General features: G+C 45.2%; 14 non-coding genes across 14 annotated transcripts; all 14 read left to right on the top strand.

The window, feature by feature from the left end:
* Positions 1–745: 745 nt before the first annotated feature.
* LOC141187136 (U2 spliceosomal RNA) lies at positions 746–936 on the top strand. The gene has a single exon (XR_012261350.1). It is a non-coding gene; the product is annotated as a U2 spliceosomal RNA (small nuclear RNA).
* Positions 937–2057: 1121 nt separating this feature from the next.
* On the top strand, positions 2058–2248 carry LOC141191133 (U2 spliceosomal RNA). Its single transcript, XR_012265135.1, has one exon. It is a non-coding gene; the product is annotated as a U2 spliceosomal RNA (small nuclear RNA).
* A 1117-nt stretch (positions 2249–3365) lies between these two features.
* LOC141191132 (U2 spliceosomal RNA) lies at positions 3366–3556 on the top strand. Its single transcript, XR_012265134.1, has one exon. It is a non-coding gene; the product is annotated as a U2 spliceosomal RNA (small nuclear RNA).
* A 1121-nt stretch (positions 3557–4677) lies between these two features.
* On the top strand, positions 4678–4868 carry LOC141191131 (U2 spliceosomal RNA). Its single transcript, XR_012265133.1, has one exon. It is a non-coding gene; the product is annotated as a U2 spliceosomal RNA (small nuclear RNA).
* A 1123-nt stretch (positions 4869–5991) lies between these two features.
* Positions 5992–6182, top strand: LOC141191130 (U2 spliceosomal RNA). Its single transcript, XR_012265132.1, has one exon. It is a non-coding gene; the product is annotated as a U2 spliceosomal RNA (small nuclear RNA).
* A 1121-nt stretch (positions 6183–7303) lies between these two features.
* Positions 7304–7494, top strand: LOC141191129 (U2 spliceosomal RNA). The gene has a single exon (XR_012265131.1). It is a non-coding gene; the product is annotated as a U2 spliceosomal RNA (small nuclear RNA).
* A 1118-nt stretch (positions 7495–8612) lies between these two features.
* On the top strand, positions 8613–8803 carry LOC141185153 (U2 spliceosomal RNA). The gene has a single exon (XR_012259842.1). It is a non-coding gene; the product is annotated as a U2 spliceosomal RNA (small nuclear RNA).
* Positions 8804–9922: 1119 nt separating this feature from the next.
* Positions 9923–10113, top strand: LOC141189758 (U2 spliceosomal RNA). The gene has a single exon (XR_012263805.1). It is a non-coding gene; the product is annotated as a U2 spliceosomal RNA (small nuclear RNA).
* A 1120-nt stretch (positions 10114–11233) lies between these two features.
* On the top strand, positions 11234–11424 carry LOC141191128 (U2 spliceosomal RNA). Its single transcript, XR_012265130.1, has one exon. It is a non-coding gene; the product is annotated as a U2 spliceosomal RNA (small nuclear RNA).
* A 1122-nt stretch (positions 11425–12546) lies between these two features.
* On the top strand, positions 12547–12737 carry LOC141184533 (U2 spliceosomal RNA). The gene has a single exon (XR_012259279.1). It is a non-coding gene; the product is annotated as a U2 spliceosomal RNA (small nuclear RNA).
* A 1122-nt stretch (positions 12738–13859) lies between these two features.
* LOC141191127 (U2 spliceosomal RNA) lies at positions 13860–14050 on the top strand. The gene has a single exon (XR_012265129.1). It is a non-coding gene; the product is annotated as a U2 spliceosomal RNA (small nuclear RNA).
* Positions 14051–15164: 1114 nt separating this feature from the next.
* On the top strand, positions 15165–15355 carry LOC141185196 (U2 spliceosomal RNA). Its single transcript, XR_012259881.1, has one exon. It is a non-coding gene; the product is annotated as a U2 spliceosomal RNA (small nuclear RNA).
* Positions 15356–16475: 1120 nt separating this feature from the next.
* LOC141185261 (U2 spliceosomal RNA) lies at positions 16476–16666 on the top strand. The gene has a single exon (XR_012259940.1). It is a non-coding gene; the product is annotated as a U2 spliceosomal RNA (small nuclear RNA).
* A 1120-nt stretch (positions 16667–17786) lies between these two features.
* Positions 17787–17977, top strand: LOC141191126 (U2 spliceosomal RNA). Its single transcript, XR_012265128.1, has one exon. It is a non-coding gene; the product is annotated as a U2 spliceosomal RNA (small nuclear RNA).
* Positions 17978–18181: the final 204 nt, after the last annotated feature.

Genomic DNA, 18181 nt, shown 5'->3' with positions numbered 1-18181 from the left:
AATGCCCTTGTTATCAACAGCAGCCTTTTAAACTCACCTGAGCTAACAGGTATGTGAGCTGGTTACTCTGCTGCGCTTAAAATTTCTTTTTTGGTTTGCTACAATGCCTTTTCTGAAACGTTGTCTCCCTCTGCTGGAACACTGACTTCTTTCATTTAATGCCTGCAGACTATAAAAGAGAAACCAACCCAAAAAGTTTGGTTGATTAGTCTGTGGCATTCTTTTAAACTGTTGCTTATGGCGGTCTCTGTGAGCTTCTCAGTGACATTCAGCCATCCAGGTATCCCGCCTGCAGTAGACGGAATGTGGCAATGGAACGCTGGCTGCGCGTGTCATAATAGGCTCTGAGCCTTTATATACCTGCGCACAGCAGCAGCCACCTTCAGTCTGCTGCTGGACAGCCAGCAGCAGCAGCAGCAGGAGAGGTAATTAATCAGCAACCCTCCTGCTAAGGGTAGACAGCTGCTCGTTCCACCCCCCCCCCCGCCTTAATTGGTTCTCCTCCCTTCCAACGGTGTTGAGGCGGGTGGGAACAGCCGGGGGTTGAGGGTACTGTGCTAAAAGAGGTGGAGTTATGCAGATCTAAAACGCGTGGATTGCAGCAGCAGCAAGCCGAAAAGTGCAGGCATGTGAGGGATCTAGAGGTTGACAGCATGTCTTCTTAACGGGAGTCCAGGTGGCCATCTCCACAAATGGACTTTTCAGAATCCTTGGGTGGCACCGTAGTCGGAAACCAATTCTGGTTATCGCTTCTCGGCCTTTTGGCTAAGATCAAGTGTAGTATCTGTTCTTATCAGTTTAATATCTGATACGTCCCCTATCTGGGGACCATATATTAAATGGATTTTTAGAACAGGGAGATGGAAAAAGAGCTTGCTCTGTCCACTCCACGCATTGACCTGGTATTGCAGTATCTCCAGGACCAGTGCACCCCTTCTTTAATGCAGTTTCTAAAATCAGAAAGAATTGAATTCAATGCTTTTTGTTCATTTTGCTTGTTTGTCGGATTTTGGGATGGACTCTTTGGCTTTGCTTTTCTTCTCCTCATTGGATTTTTCATGTTAAAAGTTGCAGAAGCCAGATGACAAGCTCATTTTGGTTCAACTTCAGCAACTGTGCATTGCATTGCCATATAATGTAATGTAATGCAATGCTATCTATCTAGCTCTCCCTCTATACTTCCTTTTGGATAAACAGACATATTAGGCAAGCATTTTGGAGCTTTCACCTAAATAACTACAGGTGGTGAGATAAGCTGCACAATATAATTGACCTTTCAGTATATTGTTGCACACACACCATCTATTTAGCAAATGCCCTTGTTATCAACAGCAGCCTTTTAAACTCACCTGAGCTAACAGGTATGTGAGCTGGTTACTCTGCTGCGCTTAAAATTTCTTTTTTGGTTTGCTACAATGCCTTTTCTGAAACGTTGTCTCCCTCTGCTGGAACACTGACTTCTTTCATTTAATGCCTGCAGACTATAAAAGAGAAACCAACCCAAAAAGTTTGGTTGATTAGTCTGTGGCATTCTTTTAAACTGTTGCTTATGGCGGTCTCTGTGAGCTTCTCAGTGACATTCAGCCATCCAAGTATCCCGCCTGCAGTAGACGGAATGTGGCAATGGAACGCTGGCTGCGCGTGTCATAATAGGCTCTGAGCCTTTATATACCTGCGCACAGCAGCAGCCACCTTCAGTCTGCTGCTGGACAGCCAGCAGCAGCAGCAGCAGGAGAGGTAATTAATCAGCAACCCTCCTGCTAAGGGTAGACAGCTGCTCGTTCCACCCCCCCCCCTGCCTTAATTGGTTCTCCTCCCTTCCAACGGTGTTGAGGCGGGTGGGAACAGCCGGGGGTTGAGGGTACTGTGCTAAAAGAGGTGGAGTTATGCAGATCTAAAACGCGTGGATTGCAGCAGCAGCAAGCCGAAAAGTGCAGGCATGTGAGGGATCTAGAGGTTGACAGCATGTCTTCTTAACGGGAGTCCAGGTGGCCATCTCCACAAATGGACTTTTCAGAATCCTTGGGTGGCACCGTAGTCGGAAACCAATTCTGGTTATCGCTTCTCGGCCTTTTGGCTAAGATCAAGTGTAGTATCTGTTCTTATCAGTTTAATATCTGATACGTCCCCTATCTGGGGACCATATATTAAATGGATTTTTAGAACAGGGAGATGGAAAAAGAGCTTGCTCTGTCCACTCCACGCATTGACCTGGTATTGCAGTATCTCCAGGACCGGTGCACCCCTTCTTTAATGCAGTTTCTAAAATCAGAAAGAATTGAATTCAATGCTTTTTGTTCATTTTGCTTGTTTGTCGGATTTTGGGATGGACTCTTTGGCTTTGCTTTTCTTCTCCTCATTGGATTTTTCATGTTAAAAGTTGCAGAAGCCAGATGACAAGCTCATTTTGGTTCAACTTCAGCAACTGTGCATTGCATTGCCATGTAATGTAATGTAATGCAATGCTATCTATCTAGCTCTCCCTCTATACTTCCTTTTGGATAAACAGACATATTAGGCAAGCATTTTGGAGCTTTCACCTAAATAACTACAGGTGGTGAGATAAGCTGCACAATATAATTGACCTTTCAGTATATTGTTGCACACACACCATCTATTTAGCAAATGCCCTTGTTATCAACAGCAGCCTTTTAAACTCACCTGAGCTAACAGGTATGTGAGCTGGTTACTCTGCTGCGCTTAAAATTTCTTTTTTGGTTTGCTACAATGCCTTTTCTGAAACGTTGTCTCCCTCTGCTGGAACACTGACTTCTTTCATTTAATGCCTGCAGACTATAAAAGAGAAACCAACCCAAAAAGTTTGGTTGATTAGTCTGTGGCATTCTTTTAAACTGTTGCTTATGGCGGTCTCTGTGAGCTTCTCAGTGACATTCAGCCATCCAGGTATCCCGCCTGCAGTAGACGGAATGTGGCAATGGAACGCTGGCTGCGCGTGTCATAATAGGCTCTGAGCCTTTATATACCTGCGCACAGCAGCAGCCACCTTCAGTCTGCTGCTGGACAGCCAGCAGCAGCAGCAGGAGAGGTAATTAATCAGCAACCCTCCTGCTAAGGGTAGACAGCTGCTCGTTCCACCCCCCCCCCGCCTTAATTGGTTCTCCTCCCTTCCAACGGTGTTGAGGCGGGTGGGAACAGCCGGGGGTTGAGGGTACTGTGCTAAAAGAGGTGGAGTTATGCAGATCTAAAACGCGTGGATTGCAGCAGCAGCAAGCCGAAAAGTGCAGGCATGTGAGGGATCTAGAGGTTGACAGCATGTCTTCTTAACGGGAGTCCAGGTGGCCATCTCCACAAATGGACTTTTCAGAATCCTTGGGTGGCACCGTAGTCGGAAACCAATTCTGGTTATCGCTTCTCGGCCTTTTGGCTAAGATCAAGTGTAGTATCTGTTCTTATCAGTTTAATATCTGATACGTCCCCTATCTGGGGACCATATATTAAATGGATTTTTAGAACAGGGAGATGGAAAAAGAGCTTGCTCTGTCCACTCCACGCATTGACCTGGTATTGCAGTATCTCCAGGACCGGTGCACCCCTTCTTTAATGCAGTTTCTAAAATCAGAAAGAATTGAATTCAATGCTTTTTGTTCATTTTGCTTGTTTGTCGGATTTTGGGATGGACTCTTTGGCTTTGCTTTTCTTCTCCTCATTGGATTTTTCATGTTAAAAGTTGCAGAAGCCAGATGACAAGCTCATTTTGGTTCAACTTCAGCAACTGTGCATTGCATTGCCATGTAATGTAATGTAATGCAATGCTATCTATCTAGCTCTCCCTCTATACTTCCTTTTGGATAAACAGACATATTAGGCAAGCATTTTGGAGCTTTCACCTAAATAACTACAGGTGGTGAGATAAGCTGCACAATATAATTGACCTTTCAGTATATTGTTGCACACACACCATCTATTTAGCAAATGCCCTTGTTATCAACAGCAGCCTTTTAAACTCACCTGAGCTAACAGGTATGTGAGCTGGTTACTCTGCTGCGCTTAAAATTTCTTTTTTGGTTTGCTACAATGCCTTTTCTGAAACGTTGTCTCCCTCTGCTGGAACACTGACTTCTTTCATTTAATGCCTGCAGACTATAAAAGAGAAACCAACCCAAAAAGTTTGGTTGATTAGTCTGTGGCATTCTTTTAAACTGTTGCTTATGGTGGTCTCTGTGAGCTTCTCAGTGACATTCAGCCATCCAGGTATCCCGCCTGCAGTAGACGGAATGTGGCAATGGAACGCTGGCTGCGCGTGTCATAATAGGCTCTGAGCCTTTATATACCTGCGCACAGCAGCAGCCACCTTCAGTCTGCTGCTGGACAGCCAGCAGCAGCAGCAGCAGGAGAGGTAATTAATCAGCAACCCTCCTGCTAAGGGTAGACAGCTGCTCGTTCCACCCCCCCCCCCGCCTTAATTGGTTCTCCTCCCTTCCAACGGTGTTGAGGCGGGTGGGAACAGCCGGGGGTTGAGGGTACTGTGCTAAAAGAGGTGGAGTTATGCAGATCTAAAACGCGTGGATTGCAGCAGCAGCAAGCCGAAAAGTGCAGGCATGTGAGGGATCTAGAGGTTGACAGCATGTCTTCTTAACGGGAGTCCAGGTGGCCATCTCCACAAATGGACTTTTCAGAATCCTTGGGTGGCACCGTAGTCGGAAACCAATTCTGGTTATCGCTTCTCGGCCTTTTGGCTAAGATCAAGTGTAGTATCTGTTCTTATCAGTTTAATATCTGATACGTCCCCTATCTGGGGACCATATATTAAATGGATTTTTAGAACAGGGAGATGGAAAAAGAGCTTGCTCTGTCCACTCCACGCATTGACCTGGTATTGCAGTATCTCCAGGACCGGTGCACCCCTTCTTTAATGCAGTTTCTAAAATCAGAAAGAATTGAATTCAATGCTTTTTGTTCATTTTGCTTGTTTGTCGGATTTTGGGATGGACTCTTTGGCTTTGCTTTTCTTCTCCTCATTGGATTTTTCATGTTAAAAGTTGCAGAAGCCAGATGACAAGCTCATTTTGGTTCAACTTCAGCAACTGTGCATTGCATTGCCATGTAATGTAATGTAATGCAATGCTATCTATCTAGCTCTCCCTCTATACTTCCTTTTGGATAAACAGACATATTAGGCAAGCATTTTGGAGCTTTCACCTAAATAACTACAGGTGGTGAGATAAGCTGCACAATATAATTGACCTTTCAGTATATTGTTGCACACACACCATCTATTTAGCAAATGCCCTTGTTATCAACAGCAGCCTTTTAAACTCACCTGAGCTAACAGGTATGTGAGCTGGTTACTCTGCTGCGCTTAAAATTTCTTTTTTGGTTTGCTACAATGCCTTTTCTGAAACGTTGTCTCCCTCTGCTGGAACACTGACTTCTTTCATTTAATGCCTGCAGACTATAAAAGAGAAACCAACCCAAAAAGTTTGGTTGATTAGTCTGTGGCATTCTTTTAAACTGTTGCTTATGGCGGTCTCTGTGAGCTTCTCAGTGACATTCAGCCATCCAGGTATCTCGCCTGCAGTAGACGGAATGTGGCAATGGAACGCTGGCTGCGCGTGTCATAATAGGCTCTGAGCCTTTATATACCTGCGCACAGCAGCAGCCACCTTCAGTCTGCTGCTGGACAGCCAGCAGCAGCAGCAGCAGGAGAGGTAATTAATCAGCAACCCTCCTGCTAAGGGTAGACAGCTGCTCGTTCCACCCCCACCCCCCCGCCTTAATTGGTTCTCCTCCCTTCCAACGGTGTTGAGGCGGGTAGGAACAGCCGGGGGTTGAGGGTCCTGTGCTAAAAGAGGTGGAGTTATGCAGATCTAAAACGCGTGGATTGCAGCAGCAGCAAGCCGAAAAGTGCAGGCATGTGAGGGATCAAGAGGTTGACAGCATGTCTTCTTAACGGGAGTCCAGGTGGCCATCTCCACAAATGGACTTTTCAGAATCCTTGGGTGGCACCGTAGTCGGAAACCAATTCTGGTTATCGCTTCTCGGCCTTTTGGCTAAGATCAAGTGTAGTATCTGTTCTTATCAGTTTAATATCTGATACGTCCCCTATCTGGGGACCATATATTAAATGGATTTTTAGAACAGGGAGATGGAAAAAGAGCTTGCTCTGTCCACTCCACGCATTGACCTGGTATTGCAGTATCTCCAGGACCGGTGCACCCCTTCTTTAATGCAGTTTCTAAAATCAGAAAGAATTGAATTCAATGCTTTTTGTTCATTTTGCTTGTTTGTCGGATTTTGGGATGGACTCTTTGGCTTTGCTTTTCTTCTCCTCATTGGATTTTTCATGTTAAAAGTTGCAGAAGCCAGATGACAAGCTCATTTTGGTTCAACTTCAGCAACTGTGCATTGCATTGCCATGTAATGTAATGTAATGCAATGCTATCTATCTAGCTCTCCCTCTATACTTCCTTTTGGATAAACAGACATATTAGGCAAGCATTTTGGAGCTTTCACCTAAATAACTACAGGTGGTGAGATAAGCTGCACAATATAATTGACCTTTCAGTATATTGTTGCACACACACCATCTATTTAGCAAATGCCCTTGTTATCAACAGCAGCCTTTTAAACTCACCTGAGCTAACAGGTATGTGAGCTGGTTACTCTGCTGCGCTTAAAATTTCTTTTTTGGTTTGCTACAATGCCTTTTCTGAAACGTTGTCTTCCTCTGCTGGAACACTGACTTCTTTCATTTAATGCCTGCAGACTATAAAAGAGAAACCAACCCAAAAAGTTTGGTTGATTAGTCTGTGGCATTCTTTTAAACTGTTGCTTATGGCGGTCTCTGTGAGCTTCTCAGTGACATTCAGCCATCCAGGTATCCCGCCTGCAGTAGACGGAATGTGGCAATGGAACGCTGGCTGCGCGTGTCATAATAGGCTCTGAGCCTTTATATACCTGCTCACAGCAGCAGCCACCTTCAGTCTGCTGCTGGACAGCCAGCAGCAGCAGCAGGAGAGGTAATTAATCAGCAACCCTCCTGCTAAGGGTAGACAGCTGCTCGTTCCACCCCCCCCCCCCCCGCCTTAATTGGTTCTCCTCCCTTCCAACGGTGTTGAGGCGGGTGGGAACAGCCGGGGGTTGAGGGTACTGTGCTAAAAGAGGTGGAGTTATGCAGATCTAAAACGCGTGGATTGCAGCAGCAGCAAGCCGAAAAGTGCAGGCATGTGAGGGATCTAGAGGTTGACAGCATGTCTTCTTAACGGGAGTCCAGGTGGCCATCTCCACAAATGGACTTTTCAGAATCCTTGGGTGGCACCGTAGTCGGAAACCAATTCTGGTTATCGCTTCTCGGCCTTTTGGCTAAGATCAAGTGTAGTATCTGTTCTTATCAGTTTAATATCTGATACGTCCCCTATCTGGGGACCATATATTAAATGGATTTTTAGAACAGGGAGATGGAAAAAGAGCTTGCTCTGTCCACTCCACGCATTGACCTGGTATTGCAGTATCTCCAGGACCGGTGCACCCCTTCTTTAATGCAGTTTCTAAAATCAGAAAGAATTGAATTCAATGCTTTTTGTTCATTTTGCTTGTTTGTCGGATTTTGGGATGGACTCTTTGGCTTTGCTTTTCTTCTCCTCATTGGATTTTTCATGTTAAAAGTTGCAGAAGCCAGATGACAAGCTCATTTTGGTTCAACTTCAGCAACTGTGCATTGCATTGCCATGTAATGTAATGTAATGCAATGCTATCTATCTAGCTCTCCCTCTATACTTCCTTTTGGATAAACAGACATATTAGGCAAGCATTTTGGAGCTTTCACCTAAATAACTACAGGTGGTGAGATAAGCTGCACAATATAATTGACCTTTCAGTATATTGTTGCACACACACCATCTATTTAGCAAATGCCCTTGTTATCAACAGCAGCCTTTTAAACTCACCTGAGCTAACAGGTATGTGAGCTGGTTACTCTGCTGCGCTTAAAATTTCTTTTTTGGTTTGCTACAATGCCTTTTCTGAAACGTTGTCTCCCTCTGCTGGAACACTGACTTCTTTCATTTAATGCCTGCAGACTATAAAAGAGAAACCAACCCAAAATGTTTGGTTGATTAGTCTGTGGCATTCTTTTAAACTGTTGCTTATGGCGGTCTCTGTGAGCTTCTCAGTGACATTCAGCCATCCAGGTATCCCGCCTGCAGTAGACGGAATGTGGCAATGGAACGCTGGCTGCGCGTGTCATAATAGGCTCTGAGCCTTTATATACCTGCGCACAGCAGCAGCCACCTTCAGTCTGCTGCTGGACAGCCAGCAGCAGCAGCAGCAGGAGAGGTAATTAGCAGCAACCCTCCTGCTAAGGGTAGACAGCTGCTCGTTCCACCCCCCCCCGCCTTAATTGGTTCTCCTCCCTTCCAACGGTGTTGAGGCGGGTGGGAACAGCCGGGGGTTGAGGGTACTGTGCTAAAAGAGGTGGAGTTATGCAGATCTAAAACGCGTGGATTGCAGCAGCAGCAAGCCGAAAAGTGCAGGCATGTGAGGGATCTAGAGGTTGACAGCATGTCTTCTTAACGGGAGTCCAGGTGGCCATCTCCACAAATGGACTTTTCAGAATCCTTGGGTGGCACCGTAGTCGGAAACCAATTCTGGTTATCGCTTCTCGGCCTTTTGGCTAAGATCAAGTGTCGTATCTGTTCTTATCAGTTTAATATCTGATACGTCCCCTATCTGGGGACCATATATTAAATGGATTTTTAGAACAGGGAGATGGAAAAAGAGCTTGCTCTGTCCACTCCACGCATTGACCTGGTATTGCAGTATCTCCAGGACCGGTGCACCCCTTCTTTAATGCAGTTTCTAAAATCAGAAAGAATTGAATTCAATGCTTTTTGTTCATTTTGCTTGTTTGTCGGATTTTGGGATGGACTCTTTGGCTTTGCTTTTCTTCTCCTCATTGGATTTTTCATGTTAAAAGTTGCAGAAGCCAGATGACAAGCTCATTTTGGTTCAACTTCAGCAACTGTGCATTGCATTGCCATGTAATGTAATGTAATGCAATGCTATCTATCTAGCTCTCCCTCTATACTTCCTTTTGGATAAACAGACATATTAGGCAAGCATTTTGGAGCTTTCACCTAAATAACTACAGGTGGTGAGATAAGCTGCACAATATAATTGACCTTTCAGTATATTGTTGCACACACACCATCTATTTAGCAAATGCCCTTGTTATCAACAGCAGCCTTTTAAACTCACCTGAGCTAACAGGTATGTGAGCTGGTTACTCTGCTGCGCTTAAAATTTCTTTTTTGGTTTGCTACAATGCCTTTTCTGAAACGTTGTCTCCCTCTGCTGGAACACTGACTTCTTTCATTTAATGCCTGCAGACTATAAAAGAGAAACCAACCCAAAAAGTTTGGTTGATTAGTCTGTGGCATTCTTTTAAACTGTTGCTTATGGCGGTCTCTGTGAGCTTCTCAGTGACATTCAGCCATCCAGGTATCCCGCCTGCAGTAGACGGAATGTGGCAATGGAACGCTGGCTGCGCGTGTCATAATAGGCTCTGAGCCTTTATATACCTGCGCACAGCAGCAGCCACCTTCAGTCTGCTGCTGGACAGCCAGCAGCAGCAGCAGCAGGAGAGGTAATTAATCAGCAACCCTCCTGCTAAGGGTAGACAGCTGCTCGTTCCACCCCCCCCCCGCCTTAATTGGTTCTCCTCCCTTCCAACGGTGTTGAGGCGGGTGGGAACAGCCGGGGGTTGAGGGTACTGTGCTAAAAGAGGTGGAGTTATGCAGATCTAAAACGCGTGGATTGCAGCAGCAGCAAGCCGAAAAGTGCAGGCATGTGAGGGATCTAGAGGTTGACAGCATGTCTTCTTAACGGGAGTCCAGGTGGCCATCTCCACAAATGGACTTTTCAGAATCCTTGGGTGGCACCGTAGTCGGAAACTATTCTGGTTATCGCTTCTCGGCCTTTTGGCTAAGATCAAGTGTAGTATCTGTTCTTATCAGTTTAATATCTGATACGTCCCCTATCTGGGGACCATATATTAAATGGATTTTTAGAACAGGGAGATGGAAAAAGAGCTTGCTCTGTCCACTCCACGCATTGACCTGGTATTGCAGTATCTCCAGGATCGGTGCACCCCTTCTTTAATGCAGTTTCTAAAATCAGAAAGAATTGAATTCAATGCTTTTTGTTCATTTTGCTTGTTTGTCGGATTTTGGGATGGACTCTTTGGCTTTGCTTTTCTTCTCCTCATTGGATTTTTCATGTTAAAAGTTGCAGAAGCCAGATGACAAGCTCATTTTGGTTCAACTTCAGCAACTGTGCATTGCATTGCCATGTAATGTAATGTAATGCAATGCTATCTATCTAGCTCTCCCTCTATACTTCCTTTTGGATAAACAGACATATTAGGCAAGCATTTTGGAGCTTTCACCTAAATAACTACAGGTGGTGAGATAAGCTGCACAATATAATTGACCTTTCAGTATATTGTTGCACACACACCATCTATTTAGCAAATGCCCTTGTTATCAACAGCAGCCTTTTAAACTCACCTGAGCTAACAGGTATGTGAGCTGGTTACTCTGCTGCGCTTAAAATTTCTTTTTTGGTTTGCTACAATGCCTTTTCTGAAATGTTGTCTCCCTCTGCTGGAACACTGACTTCTTTCATTTAATGCCTGCAGACTATAAAAGAGAAACCAACCCAAAAAGTTTGGTTGATTAGTCTGTGGCATTCTTTTAAACTGTTGCTTATGGCGGTCTCTGTGAGCTTCTCAGTGACATTCAGCCATCCAGGTATCCCGCCTGCAGTAGACAGAATGTGGCAATGGAACGCTGGCTGCGCGTGTCATAATAGGCTCTGAGCCTTTATATACCTGCGCACAGCAGCAGCCACCTTCAGTCTGCTGCTGGACAGCCAGCAGCAGCAGCAGCAGGAGAGGTAATTAATCAGCAACCCTCCTGCTAAGGGTAGACAGCTGCTCGTTCCACCCCCCCCCCGCCTTAATTGGTTCTCCTCCCTTCCAACGGTGTTGAGGCGGGTGGGAACAGCCGGGGGTTGAGGGTACTGTGCTAAAAGAGGTGGAGTTATGCAGATCTAAAATGCGTGGATTGCAGCAGCAGCAAGCCGAAAAGTGCAGGCATGTGAGGGATCTAGAGGTTGACAGCATGTCTTCTTAACGGGAGTCCAGGTGGCCATCTCCACAAATGGACTTTTCAGAATCCTTGGGTGGCACCGTAGTCGGAAACCAATTCTGGTTATCGCTTCTCGGCCTTTTGGCTAAGATCAAGTGTAGTATCTGTTCTTATCAGTTTAATATCTGATACGTCCCCTATCTGGGGACCATATATTAAATGGATTTTTAGAACAGGGAGATGGAAAAAGAGCTTGCTCTGTCCACTCCACGCATTGACCTGGTATTGCAGTATCTCCAGGACCGGTGCACCCCTTCTTTAATGCAGTTTCTAAAATCAGAAAGAATTGAATTCAATGCTTTTTGTTCATTTTGCTTGTTTGTCGGATTTTGGGATGGACTCTTTGGCTTTGCTTTTCTTCTCCTCATTGGATTTTTCATGTTAAAAGTTGCAGAAGCCAGATGACAAGCTCATTTTGGTTCAACTTCAGCAACTGTGCATTGCATTGCCATGTAATGTAATGTAATGCAATGCTATCTATCTAGCTCTCCCTCTATACTTCCTTTTGGATAAACAGACATATTAGGCAAGCATTTTGGAGCTTTCACCTAAATAACTACAGGTGGTGAGATAAGCTGCACAATATAATTGACCTTTCAGTATATTGTTGCACACACACCATCTATTTAGCAAATGCCCTTGTTATCAACAGCAGCCTTTTAAACTCACCTGAGCTAACAGGTATGTGAGCTGGTTACTCTGCTGAGCTTAAAATTTCTTTTTTGGTTTGCTACAATGCCTTTTCTGAAACGTTGTCTCCCTCTGCTGGAACACTGACTTCTTTCATTTAATGCCTGCAGACTATAAAAGAGAAACCAACCCAAAAAGTTTGGTTGATTAGTCTGTGGCATTCTTTTAAACTGTTGCTTATGGCGGTCTCTGTGAGCTTCTCAGTGACATTCAGCCATCCAGGTATCCCGCCTGCAGTAGACGGAATGTGGCAATGGAACGCTGGCTGCGCGTGTCATAATAGGCTCTGAGCCTTTATATACCTGCGCACAGCAGCAGCCACCTTCAGTCTGCTGCTGGACAGCCAGCAGCAGCAGCAGCAGGAGAGGTAATTAATCAGCAACCCTCCTGCTAAGGGTAGACAGCTGCTCGTTCCACCCCCCCCCCCCGCCTTAATTGGTTCTCCTCCCTTCCAACGGTGTTGAGGCGGGTGGGAACAGCCGGGGGTTGAGGGTACTGTGCTAAAAGAGGTGGAGTTATGCAGATCTAAAACGCGTGGATTGCAGCAGCAGCAAGCCGAAAAGTGCAGGCATGTGAGGGATCTAGAGGTTGACAGCATGTCTTCCTAACGGGAGTCCAGGTGGCCATCTCCACAAATGGACTTTTCAGAATCCTTGGGTGGCACCGTAGTCGGAAACCAATTCTGGTTATCGCTTCTCGGCCTTTTGGCTAAGATCAAGTGTAGTATCTGTTCTTATCAGTTTAATATCTGATACGTCCCCTATCTGGGGACCATATATTAAATGGATTTTTAGAACAGGGAGATGGAAAAAGAGCTTGCTCTGTCCACTCCACGCATTGACCTGGTATTGTAGTATCTCCAGGACCGGTGCACCCCTTCTTTAATGCAGTTTCTAAAATCAGAAAGAATTGAATTCAATGCTTTTTGTTCATTTTGCTTGTTTGTCGGATTTTGGGATGGACTCTTTGGCTTTGCTTTTCTTCTCCTCATTGGATTTTTCATGTTAAAAGTTGCAGAAGCCAGATGACAAGCTCATTTTGGTTCAACTTCAGCAACTGTGCATTGCATTGCCATGTAATGTAATGTAATGCAATGCTATCTATCTAGCTCTCCCTCTATACTTCCTTTTGGATAAACAGACATATTAGGCAAGCATTTTGGAGCTTTCACCTAAATAACTACAGGTGGTGAGATAAGCTGCACAATATAATTGACCTTTCAGTATATTGTTGCACACACACCATCTATTTAGCAAATGCCCTTGTTATCATCAGCAGCCTTTTAAACTCACCTGAGCTAACAGGTATGTGAGCTGGTTACTCTGCTGCGCTTAAAATTTCTTTTTTGGTTTGCTACAATGCCTTTTCTGAAACGTTGTCTCCCTCTGCTGGAACACTGACTTCTTTCATTTAATGCCTGCAGACTATAAAAGAGAAACCAACCCAAAAAGTTTGGTTGATTAGTCTGTGGCATTCTTTTAAACTGTTGCTTATGGCGGTCTCTGTGAGATTCTCAGTGACATTCAGCCATCCAGGTATCCCGCCTGCAGTAGACGGAATGTGGCAATGGAACGCTGGCTGCGCGTGTCATAATAGGCTCTGAGCCTTTATATACCTGCGCACAGCAGCAGCCACCTTCAGTCTGCTGCTGGACAGCCAGCAGCAGCAGCAGCAGGAGAGGTAATTAATCAGCAACCCTCCTGCTAAGGGTAGACAGCTGCTCGTTCCACCCCCCCCCCCCGCCTTAATTGGTTCTCCTCCCTTCCAACGGTGTTGAGGCGGGTGGGAACAGCCGGGGGTTGAGGGTACTGTGCTAAAAGAGGTGGAGTTATGCAGATCTAAAACGCGTGGATTGCAGCAGCAGCAAGCCGAAAAGTGCAGGCATGTGAGGGATCTAGAGGTTGACAGCATGTCTTCTTAACGGGAGTCCAGGTGGCCATCTCCACAAATGGACTTTTCAGAATCCTTGGGTGGCACCGTAGTTGGAAACCAATTCTGGTTATCGCTTCTCGGCCTTTTGGCTAAGATCAAGTGTAGTATCTGTTCTTATCAGTTTAATATCTGATACGTCCCCTATCTGGGGACCATATATTAAATGGATTTTTAGAACAGGGAGATGGAAAAAGAGCTTGCTCTGTCCACTCCACGCATTGACCTGGTATTGCAGTATCTCCAGGACCGGTGCACCCCTTCTTTAATGCAGTTTCTAAAATCAGAAAGAATTGAATTCAATGCTTTTTGTTCATTTTGCTTGTTTGTCGGATTTTGGGATGGACTCTTTGGCTTTGCTTTTCTTCTCCTCATTGGATTTTTCATGTTAAAAGTTGCAGAAGCCAGATGACAAGCTCATTTTGGTTCAACTTCAGCAACTGTGCATTGCATTGCCATGTAATGTAATGTAATGCAATGCTATCTATCTAGCTCTCCCTCTATACTTCCTTTTGGATAAACAGACATATTAGGCAAGCATTTTGGAGCTTTCACCTAAATAACTACAGGTGGTGAGATAAGCTGCACAATATAATTGGCCTTTCAGTATATTGTTGCACACACACCATCTATTTAGCAAATGCCCTTGTTATCAACAGCAGCCTTTTAAACTCACCTGAGCTAACAGGTATGTGAGCTGGTTACTCTGCTGCGCTTAAAATTTCTTTTTTGGTTTGCTACAATGCCTTTTCTGAAACGTTGTCTCCCTCTGCTGGAACACTGACTTCTTTCATTTAATGCCTGCAGACTATAAAAGAGAAACCAACCCAAAAAGTTTGGTTGATTAGTCTGTGGCATTCTTTTAAACTGCTGCTTATGGCGGTCTCTGTGAGCTTCTCAGTGACATTCAGCCATCCAGGTATCCCGCCTGCAGTAGACGGAATGTGGCAATGGAATGCTGGCTGCGCGTGTCATAATAGGCTCTGAGCCTTTATATACCTGCGCACAGCAGCAGCCACCTTCAGTCTGCTGCTGGACAGCCAGCAGCAGCAGGAGAGGTAATTAATCAGCAACCCTCCTGCTAAGGGTAGACAGCTGCTCGTTCCCCCCCCCCCCCGCCTTAATTGTTTCTCCTCCCTTCCAACGGTGTTGAGGCGGGTGGGAACAGCAGGAGGTTGAGGGTACTGTGCTAAAAGAGGTGGAGTTATGCAGATCTAAAACGCGTGGATTGCAGCAGCAGCAAGCCGAAAAGTGCAGGCATGTGAGGGATCTAGAGGTTGACAGCATGTCTTCTTAACGGGAGTCCAGGTGGCCATCTCCACAAATGGACTTTTCAGAATCCTTGGGTGGCACCGTAGTCGGAAACCAATTCTGGTTATCGCTTCTCGGCCTTTTGGCTAAGATCAAGTGTAGTATCTGTTCTTATCAGTTTAATATCTGATACGTACCCTATCTGGGGACCATATATTAAATCGATTTTTAGAACAGGGAGATGGAAAAAGAGCTTGCTCTGTCCACTCCACGCATTGACCTGGTATTGCAGTATCTCCAGGACCGGTGCACCCCTTCTTTAATGCAGTTTCTAAAATCAGAAAGAATTGAATTCAATGCTTTTTGTTCATTTTGCTTGTTTGTCGGATTTTGGGATGGACTCTTTGGCTTTGCTTTTCTTCTCCTCATTGGATTTTTCATGTTAAAAGTTGCAGAAGCCAGATGACAAGCTCATTTTGGTTCAACTTCAGCAACTGTGCATTGCATTGCCATGTAATGTAATGTAATGCAATGCTATCTATCTAGCTCTCCCTCTATACTTCCTTTTGGATAAACAGACATATTAGGCAAGCATTTTGGAGCTTTCACCTAAATAACTACAGGTGGTGAGATAAGCTGCACAATATAATTGACCTTTCAGTATATTGTTGCACACACACCATCTATTTAGCAAATGCCCTTGTTATCAACAGCAGCCTTTTAAACTCACCTGAGCTAACAGGTATGTGAGCTGGTTACTCTGCTGCGCTTAAAATTTCTTTTTTGGTTTGCTACAATGCCCTTTCTGAAACGTTGTCTCCCTCTGCTGGAACACTGACTTCTTTCATTTAATGCCTGCAGACTATAAAAGAGAAACCAACCCAAAAAGTTTGGTTGATTAGTCTGTGGCATTCTTTTAAACTGTTGCTTATGGCGGTCTCTGTGAGCTTCTCAGTGACATTCAGCCATCCAGGTATCCCGCCTGCAGTAGACGGAATGTGGCAATGGAACGCTGGCTGCGCGTGTCATAATAGGCTCTGAGCCTTTATATACCTGCGCACAGCAGCAGCCACCTTCAGTCTGCTGCTGGACAGCCAGCAGCAGCAGCAGCAGGAGAGGTAATTAATCAGCAACCCTCCTGCTAAGGGTAGACAGCTGCTCGTTCCACCCCCCCCCCGCCTTAATTGGTTCTCCTCCCTTCCAACGGTGTTGAGGCGGGTGGGAACAGCCGGGGGTTGAGGGTACTGTGCTAAAAGAGGTGGAGTTATGCAGATCTAAAACGCGTGGATTGCAGCAGCAGCAAGCCGAAAAGTGCAGGCATGTGAGGGATCTAGAGGTTGACAGCATGTCTTCTTAACGGGAGTCCAGGTGGCCATCTCCACAAATGGACTTTTCAGAATCCTTGGGTGGCACCGTAGTCGGAAACCAATTCTGGTTATCGCTTCTCGGCCTTTTGGCTAAGATCAAGTGTAGTATCTGTTCTTATCAGTTTAATATCTGATACGTCCCCTATCTGCGGACCATATATTAAATGGATTTTTAGAACAGGGAGATGGAAAAAGAGCTTGCTCTGTCCACTCCACGCATTGACCTGGTATTGCAGTATCTCCAGGACCGGTGCACCCCTTCTTTAATGCAGTTTCTAAAATCAGAAAGAATTGAATTCAATGCTTTTTGTTCATTTTGCTTGTTTGTCGGATTTTGGGATGGACTCTTTGGCTTTGCTTTTCTTCTCCTCATTGGATTTTTCATGTTAAAAGTTGCAGAAGCCAGATGACAAGCTCATTTTGGTTCAACTTCAGCAACTGTGCATTGCATTGCCATGTAATGTAATGTAATGCAATGCTATCTATCTAGCTCTCCCTCTATACTTCCTTTTGGATAAACAGACATATTAGGCAAGCATTTTGGAGCTTTCACCTAAATAACTACAGGTGGTGAGATAAGCTGCACAATATAATTGACCTTTCAGTATATTGTTGCACACACACCATCTATTTAGCAAATGCCCTTGTTATCAACAGCAGCCTTTTAAACTCACCTGAGCTAACAGGTATGTGAGCTGGTTACTCTGCTGCGCTTAAAATTTCTTTTTTGGTTTGCTACAATGCCTTTTCTGAAACGTTGTCTCCCTCTGCTGGAACACTGACTTCTTTCATTTAATGCCTGCAGACTATAAAAGAGAAACCAACCCAAAAAGTTTGGTTGATTAGTCTGTGGCATTCTTTTAAACTGTTGCTTATGGCGGTCTCTGTGAGCTTCTCAGTGACATTCAGCCATCCAGGTATCCCGCCTGCAGTAGACGGAATGTGGCAATGGAACGCTGGCTGCGCGTGTCATAATAGGCTCTGAGCCTTTATATACCTGCGCACAGCAGCAGCCACCTTCAGTCTGCTGCTGGACAGCCAGCAGCAGCAGCAGCAGGAGAGGTAATTAATCAGCAACCCTCCTGCTAAGGGTAGACAGCTGCTCGTTCCACCCCCCCCCCGCCTTAATTGGTTCTCCTCCCTTCCAACGGTGTTGAGGCGGGTGGGAACAGCCGGGGGTTGAGGGTACTGTGCTAAAAGAGGTGGAGTTATGCAGATCTAAAACGCGTGGATTGCAGCAGCAGCAAGCCGAAAAGTGCAGGCATGTGAGGGATCTAGAGGTTGACAGCATGTCTTCTTAACGGGAGTCCAGGTGGCCATCTCCACAAATGGACTTTTCAGAATCCTTGGGTGGCACCGTAGTCGGAAACCAATTCTGGTTATCGCTTCTCGGCCTTTTGGCTAAGATCAAGTGTAGTATCTGTTCTTATCAGTTTAATATCTGATACGTCCCCTATCTGGGGACCATATATTAAATGGATTTTTAGAACAGGGAGATGGAAAAAGAGCTTGCTCTGTCCACTCCACGCATTGACCTGGTATTGCAGTATCTCCAGGACCGGTGCACCCCTTCTTTAATGCAGTTTCTAAAATCAGAAAGAATTGAATTCAATGCTTTTTGTTCATTTTGCTTGTTTGTCGGATTTTGGGATGGACTCTTTGGCTTTGCTTTTCTTCTCCTCATTGGATTTTTCATGTTAAAAGTTGCAGAAGCCAGATGACAAGCTCATTTTGGTTCAACTTCAGCAACTGTGCATTGCATTGCCATGTAATGTA

This window comes from Phyllobates terribilis, unplaced genomic scaffold, assembly GCF_046119375.1.
Source record: "Phyllobates terribilis strain yellow unplaced genomic scaffold, ASM4611937v1 Scaffold_40__1_contigs__length_11209783, whole genome shotgun sequence".
Lineage (NCBI taxonomy): Eukaryota > Metazoa > Chordata > Amphibia > Anura > Dendrobatidae > Phyllobates > Phyllobates terribilis.
The sequence above is the reverse complement of the archived record's forward strand: the minus strand, read 5'-3'. Positions and strand labels throughout refer to the sequence as shown.